Genomic DNA, 13,266 nt, shown 5'->3' with positions numbered 1-13,266 from the left:
TGCCAACTCCTTGCAGAGAACGGAGTTGCTTGGTGACGGCAGGCTTAAAGGCAGGGTAAATAAGGCCGCCAGAGGTGTACCTCGTGGCGATGGTAACGATGACAAGTGTGAAAGATTAATCGCTTTTCGCACAAAACCGGTGGCAGCGCTATCGCTTTCCGTTTTCCGGTGTGTCTTGGATGTTTTGGTAGTGGTAGGTTGGAGTGGGGAGAGACGCGTGGGAAAAACCAGGGTGTGTGAGTGTCAGAAAGTGCGTTTTATTTGAATTTTAAGCGAGCAGGGAGAAGTGTGTGTGTGTGGGTTTGTGTAAAATGTTTAATTGGTCTTGTTTTTAGTACAAATCGGATCGTAAAGGGAAGCCATTAAAGAGTGGGTGAGCTTTCATTTTAATATGAGAGATTTTAAAACAAATGCGAAATGAATGCTTCATTGTGCCGTTGGCATTTCTGCTTCTGTTTTTGCCTCGTTTTAACAATTATTCCTCGCAAATAATGTATTTATTGTTTGTTAAATCGTTTTATTGACAATGAATAATTCCCGCTTGAATGAAGGACAATTGCATCGTCTCCCGTGATTGAGCGAACGCGATTGAGTGGTTCATAAACGGTCCCGGGAGTTTATGATTGTCAATCAATCGGTTAAGTACACGGTAATAGAGTGCAGCACGTTTTATTTCCTACAATTTCGCCTTTCGGTTCGCACCGTGGGAGTATACATCCTTATGAAACCACCTGTCGAATGTATATGCAGATAAAAAGAAGCAGGACATTTACTCTGAGGCACTAGATATACGCGCGGATGCCGTATGACTGAAGGTGCGCCTAAATGTAGGCTAAGCACGGCCGGATTGTGATTACGTGTGTGTGTGGGGGTAGGTTATTTATTTCACCTCAGGTAAGCTGTAGCTGTGTAGCTCGGGCACTACAACAAAAATGGCCTCCTTGGACGAAGTTGGACGGAGCAGAACGCAGCCGCTGAGCGTCTGGCACGGCCTGAAATGGTCCTGCAAGTGACAGGCAGAGTCGTTACCGGCGCTAGCAAATGGTAAGATATAAGGGGGAAGGTGGCCATATATTTCCCGTTTATCGTCACCCCGGGTCTGGTTTTTATCCTTCTTTGTTTTGTTTTTGTATGAGTTTTTTTTCGCAAAGAAGGAAATCCATGGAAGCGAATGATGAGCTGGAACGTCTTGACAGTAGACGACGAGCGTCTCTCTACGTTTCGATTTACGACTCCACTCCAAGACGCATTTCCTGTTCCAGCACATCCGTCTTCGTTTCGTAACGCAAGGATCGTAATAAGCGCAGGCAAGCGCAGGGAGTTTTTACGGTACATTCCTCATCCTAACGGGTCGTCGAGGCAATGAGTTCATTAAAGCAGCTCCACGTACGAATGGCGCTTGGCGTGTCATGTATAATTATTTCGTGATATTTTATTTTAATGGCGGTGTCATTTAAAATTTTATGACACACAGGAATTAGTGCTCCTCCGTTTGAATGTGCTCGAGGAGCCGGGGTTTCTCCGAACGGACTGGTGTGAATTCAAGCTAGGATTAAGGGTAACGTCACCCCACCGCTTCGCAAGCAGGCCATGACGAGTAATCCATCGTTACATCGGCGCCGGCAAATCGTATAACCAAACAAACAAACAAAAGCACCCATGCACACACACACACACATACTTTCTCGTTGCCAGCAAGCTTTATGGAAACGGATCTACCCCTAAGCCGTTTCTCAGTAGGGATTTACGTTTTACGATGACATGGGATGGTAATTTTTACATTAGCATAATTTACACCCTTTCGAAAGCGATCATGTGAAGGGACGTGTGTGTGTGTGTGTGTGTGTTTGTGCGCGTTGAAATGCTCTATCAGCTATTGCCCGTTGCTTAGTAGCTTAGTGGAGTGGAACAAAAAGAAACAGCGCCCTCTGTGTGCTGTTTTGTGGGAAGATGCTGATATAGAACCATTCCATTTTAATCGGTATCAGCTTTCCGTATGTTTGTCTGTTTTTTTGTATGTTGCCCTCAACACATACACAGATTACAATCGGCATAAAACACACACGCACTCAAACGGGAGACCACATTCTTATCGAATGTGGGGTACCCTCAAGCCTAAAGGGCAAAGCTTCACAGGGCGCTTTGCTACAAAGCCGCACAATAATCTTCTAAAGTGGATGTGTGCAAATAAAGAAGAATAAGATAAAGAATAAAGCAGAAGACAAAAGCATAACAAAACCGGAATGAAATAAAAACCACCAACCACAATTGCAATTGGGAATACTAACAATAAAATGTGGGCAGGCAAGCTTTACAGAAAGCCAACACAGGCTTTCTGCTTTATCTTCAACAGCAAACAACGCACAAAGAAAACAAACCTATGTACACCCTTTGCTAAGGAATGATTCAGGGGACGGCATCTCGCTCCTTTCAGAAAAGCCACAAAGACACACACACACACACCCACTGGCCAGCTAAAATCATTCAACCGTTTAATTAAATCGCACAATGAAAAACGGGCCCAGCCAGCATCCTCGGGCAGCATCCTCGGTTCCTCGGCAGACCACAACACACTACACATCCAATTGAGCATGTGCATGGTGGCCCGAATACGGTCAGTGATGCCAGCGTGTAGATGTGTGTGTGTGTGTGTGACATGCCCACTGCCCACATATTCTCAGCAGAAGTGAGCTGAAAATTCAATTTTGACATGAATGGCTTTCTAATTCGGTACATTCCGGTTCAGTTCGCTCCTTCCGAAATCTGTCAGCTCGCAGCACAAGGTACGGGATGGAGGAGGGTTGTGGTACTGACACTGCTCGTACGTGAACGCTATCGGCGCCATTCCGAGAGGGAGAGAGCTGTTGCGATTGATCAACCGGTGCCATTAAGGGCTGATGCTGCTACGGCGGTGAAGATGGAAGGATTTACGGGCGCGGACTCTCGCAAAAAAAAAAAAAATCAGAATGATCCAAATGTGCGTCATCATATTTCTGCAAACGGTTCTTAGTACATTAGTACACCGGACCAGGAATTTGGGCTTTTGGTGCAGCTAAACTCCCATCAAAGCTCCAGCGCTGATCTAAGCAGCTTTCTTCAGAAGCGGGGGAAAGATTTATTGCATTAGCAGAGCCGCTTCATCTCGAAGTGGATCAATTACATCCCTTTTCCCTCACATCAATTTGCTGCGGATTAAGACTTTATTAACAAACGGTTAAGCTAGAGTGGATCGCTCCTTCCATTTGCGTTCTTGTGTGTACTATTTCCTTCCTGGTGTCACTTTTTCTGGTAGTTTGCAATGGATAAACCATCGAAGGAGCACTGTGTTTATTGCTGATCAATACTTGCCACGGAACGGGTCCAGTTTTTCACCATTGCACCACGGTTGCATTGAGTTACACCGTTTGCTGTGTAGGGGATGAGTGCCCGCAGGAGTTCCTGCTTCTTTCTTTGCGCTTCATGCCCCACTACACTGGAAAATGGTCTGGTCGCTTTATGCACCGTGGCACATTGGGAACTAATCTTTTAACGGTGGCTGGCAGGATTTACGGCCACCCCATGATCATGATGCGCTGCTGCTGATGATTATGATGATGGGGATGATGATGGGCAAATCGTTCTTCGCTAAACGGTTTCCGCTTTCACGTCCATAAACGCTTCGGTTGCCCGGGTGGGATTCTGCTCCTAGATAGGGAGAACAAATAAAAAAAAATGATAAAGGGTGCAACTATCCCCCAACCTGTAGTCGTGGAAGTGGCGTGGAAGAAATAGAAGTATACAACAAACGAGAAGTGATTTAACAAACTCGGCGAGCTCGGTCCAATCTCCACTTTCCGCGCTTTCTACGAGTGAAGCTTCAAGTGGCACGGGCCCTCACCAACTCCCGGTTTGCACGTGTTTGCATCGTGTGCAGCGTTGTGGCGTTGAAGGTAAGCGCTAGTGGTCGTTTGCAAAGTTTTTTTTTCTTCTGTTGGTTGGTGCCAGCACCATCCAACCCTACTTGCTGATGTTGATGCATATTATGCGCAAACACTTCAGCCTGGTTGGGGCCGTTCGGGAAGATTATCGACGTGGCAGTCTCACCGTTATGTGCATACACTCGGAGGGTGGGGAGGAAAGTCTTAGAATAACTCACCATCTTTACCGGCTATTTGTCTATCACAAAGCCAACGGGATTCAATTCCAGTCGCTTCTTCGGCTTAAAGTCACGGTGCTGCGTTTCGCGTGCAAGATTTACCTTTTCTTGCATGAAGGAAATGGAGCTGCTGTAGGAAGAATAGAAGGATGAGCATTTTGAAGTATTTTTCTTCGTTAAAAAACTCAAAGCTTTTCCTTTTTTTTAAATATTTTGCGAATATACACCATTGTAATCTGAATATAATAACTTTTTTCGGACTGTGGGTTTTCTGAAACTTGATTCACGCTACATTTAGACTCAGCATGAGAATAATGTTTCGTTCTGTTCTGTCTTTCGTAGATACTGCACTATTGATTGACTACAATATGAATGAATATAAACAGTTTGAAGCCTTAAGCTCGACATCAGTTCCAAGACTGGTGAGGGTTCATTATTTGTATGGGTTCAGTAAAACTTCGAAGACGTGTATGAGTTCACTTCGAAGACGTTAGTTCCAGTTAGTTCCAGCTACGGGTTAGATTCAATAGCAGTTACTGGACGGATCTCGGTACACTATCAATCAATTTTATTTGGTATATAAATTACAAGTGCGTTCACTGTAAGTTCCAGGAACGGTATGGTTTCTCTTCAAGTTCCAAGACCAGTTTGAGTTCAGTATACGTCTCCGGATCGATATGGTAACCTCGTTACCAGTTTGGTTTCAATAACAGTTCCAGGTTTTGGTTCTGTTTTGGGTCCCTGGAGGGTACGGTATCAAAACTGGAATGGGGTTCTTCTTCTTCTTCTTCTTCTTCTTCTTCTTCTTCTTCTTCTTCTTCTTCTTCTTCTTCTTCTTCTTCTTCTACTTCTTCTTCTTCTTCTTCTTCTTCTTCTTTGGCACAACAACCATTCTAGGTCAAGGCTTGCCTGTACCACTAGTAGGCTTGGCTTTCAGTTACTTATAGATTACCCATAAGAGGATAGTCTGTTGGTAGTCTTAGTTGTTGACTGTGCTACGAGACTGGTTCGCTTAAAATAGTAGTCTTCAAAGCCTAGGTAAGTCATCAAGATATTAAAGTTGATTGAAACGTACAAATAAAACAGTTTACTCCATAAAAAACGGTTAGAATTTTTAAATTATAAGCTTCACTTCAAAAATAATGAACTTCGCCAATAACGGTGTTAACATCCCTTTTGACGTCATATGTGAGTGTTTACGTCTTGTTTGGAGTGAAAATACTTAATAATTATATAAGATTTTTTAATGCTTTCCATTATTGAAGTTTGATTATTGTCGTTAAAAAGAAAAAAATGATTTTTTATTCAAAAAACAATTCAATCTTTTTGTTTGAACCTTTGCAAGCCTATCCAGAGCCGTGTTGTAGGCTCTCGGGGGCTGCATGTGCCTCGCGGGATGTAGTTTGAAAACCCAGTGGTTTAGGGTCTTTAGATATTATTCATTTTCATAACTTATCGATATGAAAAACCACTTTGCGGAAAAAATATAATTTATTGTAAACAGTTTTGTTTTTGTTCAACAACCTTGTTTTTGAATGTGTAGATCAGGTAATCAATGTAATAACTAAAATAGTTTACGTTCGTTTTCATTACACATTCCAAATATTGTATTTACTGTTTATATCTTATCTAAGTTTGAACTCAAAAATATCTACATACTTAGACATACAAAGGTTTGCTTATTTTTAATACACTTTAATGTTAAGAATGTTTTCCATTCACTTTGCGCAAGCTGTAGCTTTTATTTTCTGAGTTCCATTTTCCCATTTCCAATTACTTTTCCGCTAGAAATATCCATTAAATTTCCAGTCTGCAAAAAGGTGTGTTTTCCCACCCTGGCAGGTGTGCCCCGTACGATGGGATGTCCATTTATGGTTACTCCACACAGCCAGGGCTTCCTTGTTGCGGCATACTCCCGCTCTGTCTGACTCCATTCAACCTCGGGCGTTATTTTTCTCCTCCGAGACGCTCTGCTTTGCACCCGGGCCGTACCATCCAGCTTGTCCGTGATGATGGAATATGTATATAGAATAAAAATTGAAATGATGCCACACACAAAGAAAGAGAGAAAGCTCGTTTACGCCCTGAAATAACATTTCTTGTGCGCTGATTGCTACCGAACGCTCGTTCGTTGTGGAGAAATAATGATCCCGGTACAGTAACAACGTCGAAAGGGGGGGACGGAGGAAGTTTGCCCGCTTCGCAAACGAATCGATCCCAAACGTCCTGCCCTTTATTGAGATGTCTGCCGCGTGTGCAGCATGCATGTGCCACGTGTACGAACTTCTCGGTTTCATACTGTGGTCGGGTCGTGTGTGTGTGTATGTGCACCGGGTTGGGTGCAAAATCGATGTAAATTATGATGGGTAATAAGTTAAATTAAACACCTCACATCGTGCAGAGGCAGAGAGCAGAGAAGCACACGGGTCGGGTCGTGCCGTGGCTCTCGTTTTTGATTTGCAACGCTAAAGGTGGCGAATTGCTCCTGGTGGTAGTGTGGGACGAGTGTGAAAATAGGTGAGATTGGAAAAGGCAGAGCGTGCTAGCGTGCTCTTACTGCGGAAACACCAAGAACAGATGACGCGAATAGCACTCCTCACAATGTGATAGGAAATGCGATTTCTTTTTGCTTTAAGGGTGTTGAATTTCAGACGGTGATGAATATGTAATAATCGGATTGCTAGTCAAACGATTTTAAAGTTGCTGTATTCGTTGGGGGACTTATCGTTGGGTTTTTAAAAAACAAAACAAATGATGAAATAATAATAAAAACATCTTATATGTTTTGTATTCATAAGCCTTTGTGACACGTTAGTGTTTTGTAGTTGGTTCTATGAAAGCAATTAATTATAATGCATTTGAAGATTATTTATTTATTTATTATTTGAACAAATTAAAAAAAAGATTGGAACGATTTTATGAAACCGAATATTCCTTATTTCCTACCAATTTCCGCATGCAATTGACATTTTATTTTTTTAATCAGGAAAAACGGCTTAAGCCAAAAAATTGCTTTAAAGAAGTAAAAAACAAATAGTTAATCTTCTGAAAATATCCCTCACATTTAAAAAAACTTAATTTTACCTAGCACAAGCAGGAAAAGCGCAGGCCATTTACTACAAGCTATATGATAGTAGCATTGAATTAGTTCTAAACATACGTTATTGTTGAATTGGTTCAAAACTAAAAAAAAAACCCCTAGTTATGAAGAAATAACCTAAACGATTAATTTGAACTATATCAGCGAATCAAATTTGAATTCATGATACTTTGCATTAAATTTTAAACAAAACCATACTCCACTCACAAAGTGTATCCAGAGAACAAGAACCGACACATCTAAAATGTGATTTATTCCATTTATTTTTGCACATTATAGCCCGTCGTTGGCTATTCCCAAACGAACAAAATAAAACATGATCTTTCTTGATGTGGTTTTTATTAAGGGTGTGAGAAAAAGAATATATCGTTTGAGTTAGTATTTCCACCTCCAACAGGCAAGATAAGCAACAAATCTACAGATCAGGAAGAAAATAATCTTAACAACATCCCGGAGAGCTACAAACTGTCACCATTTGGCGTGGTAATGAAAATTTAGTGTCGCAACAAACGGCGTCGAAAAATCCGTTCCCAAAACAATCCAATATTTATGGGGATACGGAAAGCACATTTTGATTGTGGGTCGCCCTGCAAGTGCTCTGGTTAAGTGTACGCGCACACGTGCTTAGGAAGGAGCAATAAAAATGAGGGAAAAAACACACCTCATCGCTGTCTGCTAAACAATGCAGTTGGGGGCACGGTTGTAGCCGCGGTTCGCTTCAATCATCGAAACTGCACTGCAGATAAAAGCACCTTCTATCTGCAGCTGCAGTTGTGCAATGGCAAAGGCCAAACAAAAGAAAAACACAATCGAGCAATAACAGAAACATGAGCGTGTAGAATCCCTTTCAGGTGTTGCTACCTTCGTAAGCTTTACTTTAGCACACAAACACACACTGCCAAACAAATCCAGCAAACGCGCTCACCAAAAAAGAGTCGCGAAAGTTTTTTAGTGACGTTGGGAGGTGGTAAAAAAAATCACAAACTCTAACAACCGAACCACCACCAGATAGCAAATACATCGACCGGCCACTGAAGGATGACAAAGCCACACCATAGCACTATCGACATAGTTTTGGAAGAGGGGTGGGTGGGAAGACTTGCGAGGGACATGGGACAAAATCTCATCAAATAAGTCAAATTCATCACAGTACATTAAGCTGCAAAATTGCACTGCACATTATTTGTGTGTCTGCATGATGAAAGTGTTGGGTTTTAGTCGTACACCAACTTTATTAATACGCACTATAATCACGCACAGATAACCGGAACGGAAGAACCTCACGAGCGTACCGTTTGGCGGTCGGAATGATAAGAGAAAGACGATCGCCCGGTGCGATCGGTTATCCCTGCTCTCCTATCGGTGCGATCGTTTATCCCTGCTCTCCTATCGGTGCGATCGTTTATCCCTGCTCTCCTATGGTTCGTGGATGTTCGGTCCCTACGTTGTCGTCCTGCTACTCCCTATCATTTCTAGTGCCATCTAGCGGACGCTAGTACAACGTCGTGATTGCACTGCCGGCGCTGACAGTGCTGAACACAAAAACGTAGCGCCTTACGGGTACGCGGTATGTGGTATGATCACCACAGGACCCCCCTCCAGTGACGGAGTCACTGTTTTTTTGGATATGATTGCCGTCAAACGCGAGACGCGGACTATGGCATTAATTGATGTGGAATCGTAGTTGCTTCTTTTTGGTCAGACCCTCGAGAACAAACGCTGGTTTGAGTCTGTCTATGGAGATCGATTCGTTCTTGTTATTTCGTTTGACTATGAAAAATTTTCTGCATCTACGTATTACTTCGTAGGGTCCTTCGTAAGGTGGTTGTAAACCAGTTTTGACTTTGTCAACTCTAACGAAGACATTCTTGCACGTCTCCAGGCTTTTGGGCATGAACTGTGAGTAGCTATGTTTTATGTTAGGGGGAATAGGTTCCACGGATCTGAATGCATTTTTCAAATTTAGGATGAAATCGGGGAGATCTGTCGGGTTATTATCGGAGGGTGTAAAAACTTCGGACGGAAGCCTTAGGCTTTGTCCATACACCATTTCCGCTGGGGAACCCTTGATGTCGTTTTTAAAGGAAACTCTTATGCCAAGCAAAATTAGAGGCAAATATCGAGTCCAATGTAAGGTATCATCGTGCGCTTTTATAGCTCCCTTCAGTTGCCGATGAAATCGTTCGACCATGCCATTGGCTTGCGGGTGATAGGCTGTAGTTTTTATGTGATGAGTGCCGAGCAATTTTGTCAATTCCTCGAACAGTCTAGATTGAAACTGACGACCTCTATCAGTTGTTACAACTAACGGGCATCCAAAACGCGATATATATTGCTCTACAAATGTTTTTGCAATAGTTGGTGCTGTGATGTCTGTCATGGGGAAACATTCCGGCCATCGTGTGAAGCGATCGACGATGGTCAGAAGATACATCTTGTCCTCTGAAGGAGGCAATGGACCCACGATATCCATGTGGATGTGGTCAAATCTTCCTTTTGGTACCTGGAATGTTTCCAGTGGCGAACGAGTGTGTCGCACCACTTTTGCTTTCTGACATCCTATACAGGCTCTCGTCCAGTTTGCTGCATCTTTATTAATAGAAGGCCAAAAATATCGTTCCACCAGCATTTTCCGTGAAGCACGGATTCCTGGGTGCGAAAAGCTATGAATATTATCGAAAATGATTTTTCTCAGAGACAATGGTACGTACAACCTGTTCTTTCCCGCAGAGGTTTCAAAAACTAGGCTGGTTTTGTCTAGCACTAGTTGACTAAGTTTGTATTTTGTGTTTTTCATGTTTTCTAATAGCTGTGGTAATTGTTTGTCTGTTTTCTGTTCTTGGGAGAACGTCTCATAAGTTATGTTGGTTATAACTTGTGTTTCGCCCACTCTCGACAACGCATCAGCTACAACGTTGCTATCACCAGCTATGTAACGAATGTCATTGGTGAACTGTGATATAAAATCAAGTTGTCGACTCTGACGTGGTGATTTTTCTGCCTTCGATGTTAGCGCGGTTGTGAGAGGTTTATGGTCTGTGAATACTGTAAACAATCTACCTTCCAGAAAGTATCGAAAGTGTTTAATGGCTAGTGCTATTGCTAATAATTCACGATCGAATGTGGAGTATCTTTGCTCGGTAGGCGTAATAGTTTTAGAAAAAAATGCTAAAGGTACCCAATGTTGGCCTTGCTTCTGGTGTAACACTGCTCCAACAGCGACGTTGGATGCATCTGTTGTCAAGGTTAGAGGTGCTTCTCGCTGGGGATGTGCTAAAAGAGTGGCATTTGATATATCATCCTTTACTTGTTGAAAAGCAATTTCACATTCATCCGTCCAAATGAACTTCTCTTTCACCTTTTTGTTGCTATAATGAGCAATTACGCGATACAATGGTTCAAGCTTCTCTGAGACATGAGGGATGAATCGATGATAATAATTGATCATCCCTATTATTCTCTGAAGTTGCTTCACTGACATTGGTGTCGGATAGGAGCGAATTGCGTCTATTTTTTCTGACGAGGGAGTTATACCTTCTTCCGATATAGTATGGCTTAAGAAGTCCAATTTGGAGACACCAAAAACACATTTGGATGCTTTGATTTTTATGTCATGCTCCGCTAGTCGTTTGAAGACTGTGTGTAAGTGTTCAACGTGTTCATCATGTGACGAACTGGCAATCAGGATATCGTCGATGTAAACAAAAACAAAGTCGAGATCTCTAAATATACTGTCCATAAATCGTTGAAAAGTTTGGCTCGCGTTTCTCAAACCAAATGGCATACGTAGAAACTCAAACAATCCGAACGGTGTTGTTATGGCAGTTTTATATATGTCCTCCTCAGCAATGGGGATGAGGTGGTACGCTCTCACTATGTCCAATTTCGAAAGATATTTGCAACCGTGCAGATTCATCGTGAAGTCTTGCACGTGCGGAATTGGATATCGGTCAGGGGTAGTTATTGCATTCAGCCGGCGGTAGTCTCCGCATGGACGCCAATCGTGATCCTTTTTGGGTACCATGTGCAAAGGAGATGAAGCTGAAGAAGAAGAAACTCTGCAGATTCCCAGGTCCAACATATGTTGGAATTCTGCTTGAGCTATCTTGTGTTTTTGTGCGTCAAGACGCCGTGGTTTCGAAAATGGCAATGGACCTTTGGTTTCTAAGGAATGTGTCACTGTGTGACGAATTGGTGCCTTGTAGTTAGGGGGTTCCACCAAGCAAGGGTACTGTTTTACAATGGCTGAAAATGGATTGGTTTCCATTTGGTAGTTTTTCGGCGTCGGAGTATCTACTACTGCGACCACTGCTGTTGTTTCCTGTCCTGTGAGAGGATCGATTAAACGTTTCCTCTTGAGGTCTAACAGCAGTCCGTGTGTGGCCAAAAAATCAGCTCCAATAATGGGGCGATTTACGGCTGCCAGGATGAAGTAATGGCTAAAAACTCGTCTCAAACCAAGGCTGACTGTTAATAATTGAGTACCGTATGTAGAAATTGAGCTGCCATTTGCTGCAACTAAAAAATTATCAGTTTGTTTTGCACATTTGCCAAGCAAGTTGTGGGGTATGACGGAAACATCGGCTCCAGTATCGATCAAAAAGGTTAGTTTCGATGCTTCATCGTCAATGAAAAGACGATGGGACCCTCTGACTGCTCGCGGATTTTCCGTCTCATCCGCTGAGCGAATTAGTTTTTTGGGACGGAAGGGTTGGAAGACGTGTCACGTGAAACCCCAAAATCACAGGGTGGCAAGCATTTCCTTGCTGCCTCACCGAAACGATGGTGATAGTAACAAGTCGAATGCTGTCTTCGACTTTGTGAGCGATTGTATCGCTTACCACGCGTGTCGTTTCGTGGGCGTCCACGAGAGCTGCTCCTAGAACGTCGGGAAAGATTCTCAATCATTCGTCGCAGTTCTTCTATTTCCTGCTTCAGAAATTCCGTATTTTGATTTTCGGAAATTCGCCTCGAGATTCTCTCAGAAGAACCACTTGCAACTGCAGCTACTGTTCCAGCTTGTGTTGTTTCCCACAATCTATCTGCTATCCGTAGAAGCTCGTTAATGTCTCTTGCGTCGATTGCAATGAGCGTGACCTCTATTGTTTTCGGTAGCCTCGAGAGCCACAGCTTACGAATAAGCTCAGTGGTCAAATTAGCAGAATTTCCGGCTAACTGTACCATGTGGCGATAAAATTCCGAGGGACTTCTATCTCCCATCTCAACATGGTATAAAAGTTGCGATATCCTTTGCTCCTCACTGATCGTAAGGCGTTCAAGCAATTGAGTCTTCAAATAAGTGTATGGTTGATCTTGTGACGGTGTGGAAACAACGTCCATCACCTTTTTCAAAACATCCTTTGGAAGCGCACTTATCAAATACGAATAACGTGTGCGTTCTCTTATGACGTTAGAAACGTCGAACTCTGCTTCAGCCGCTGCAAACCACGCTGCAGGAGAGTCTTCCCAAAAAGAAGGAAGCTTTGTGGACACACGTGCTATCTCTGGGGTTGCATTGGTCGCAGAAGTGCTAGGTACCGAGCCATCGCTAGGTTTCGTGCCCTTCGCTGCGGCCCCCGGCATTGTGATCACGACTGGAGGTGGGTTGGCGGTTGGAGTACCAGGTACCGACCCCCCGCCAGTCTTTGTGTCCTTCACCGCAGTCCCCGGCATTGCAATCACTACGTTTCACAATTATGGCTGTTGTTCGTTTGACACTTTCGACTATGCTAACTACACTGTCCTAATTTCACCATATATAATGTGCGCGACCGACTATAATTTGTACATGAATTTAATAATGTAATAATGTGTGAATGAATATAATAATGTAATATTGTGTGGATGAATACAATAATGTAATAATGTGTAAATGAATATAATGATGTAATAATGTGTAAATGAATATAATAATGTAATATGATATAATTATTGTTGGCTAATCTAGTGTGCGTAGTGCGGCAATTTACAATGGTTTGGTGATATTCGACCACGTAATAAAAAAAATATTCAGAGTAACAAAAAAAAAATG

This window comes from Anopheles coluzzii, chromosome 3, assembly GCF_943734685.1.
Source record: "Anopheles coluzzii chromosome 3, AcolN3, whole genome shotgun sequence".
NCBI lineage: Eukaryota > Metazoa > Arthropoda > Insecta > Diptera > Culicidae > Anopheles > Anopheles coluzzii.
This window is presented reverse-complemented; position numbering follows the sequence as displayed.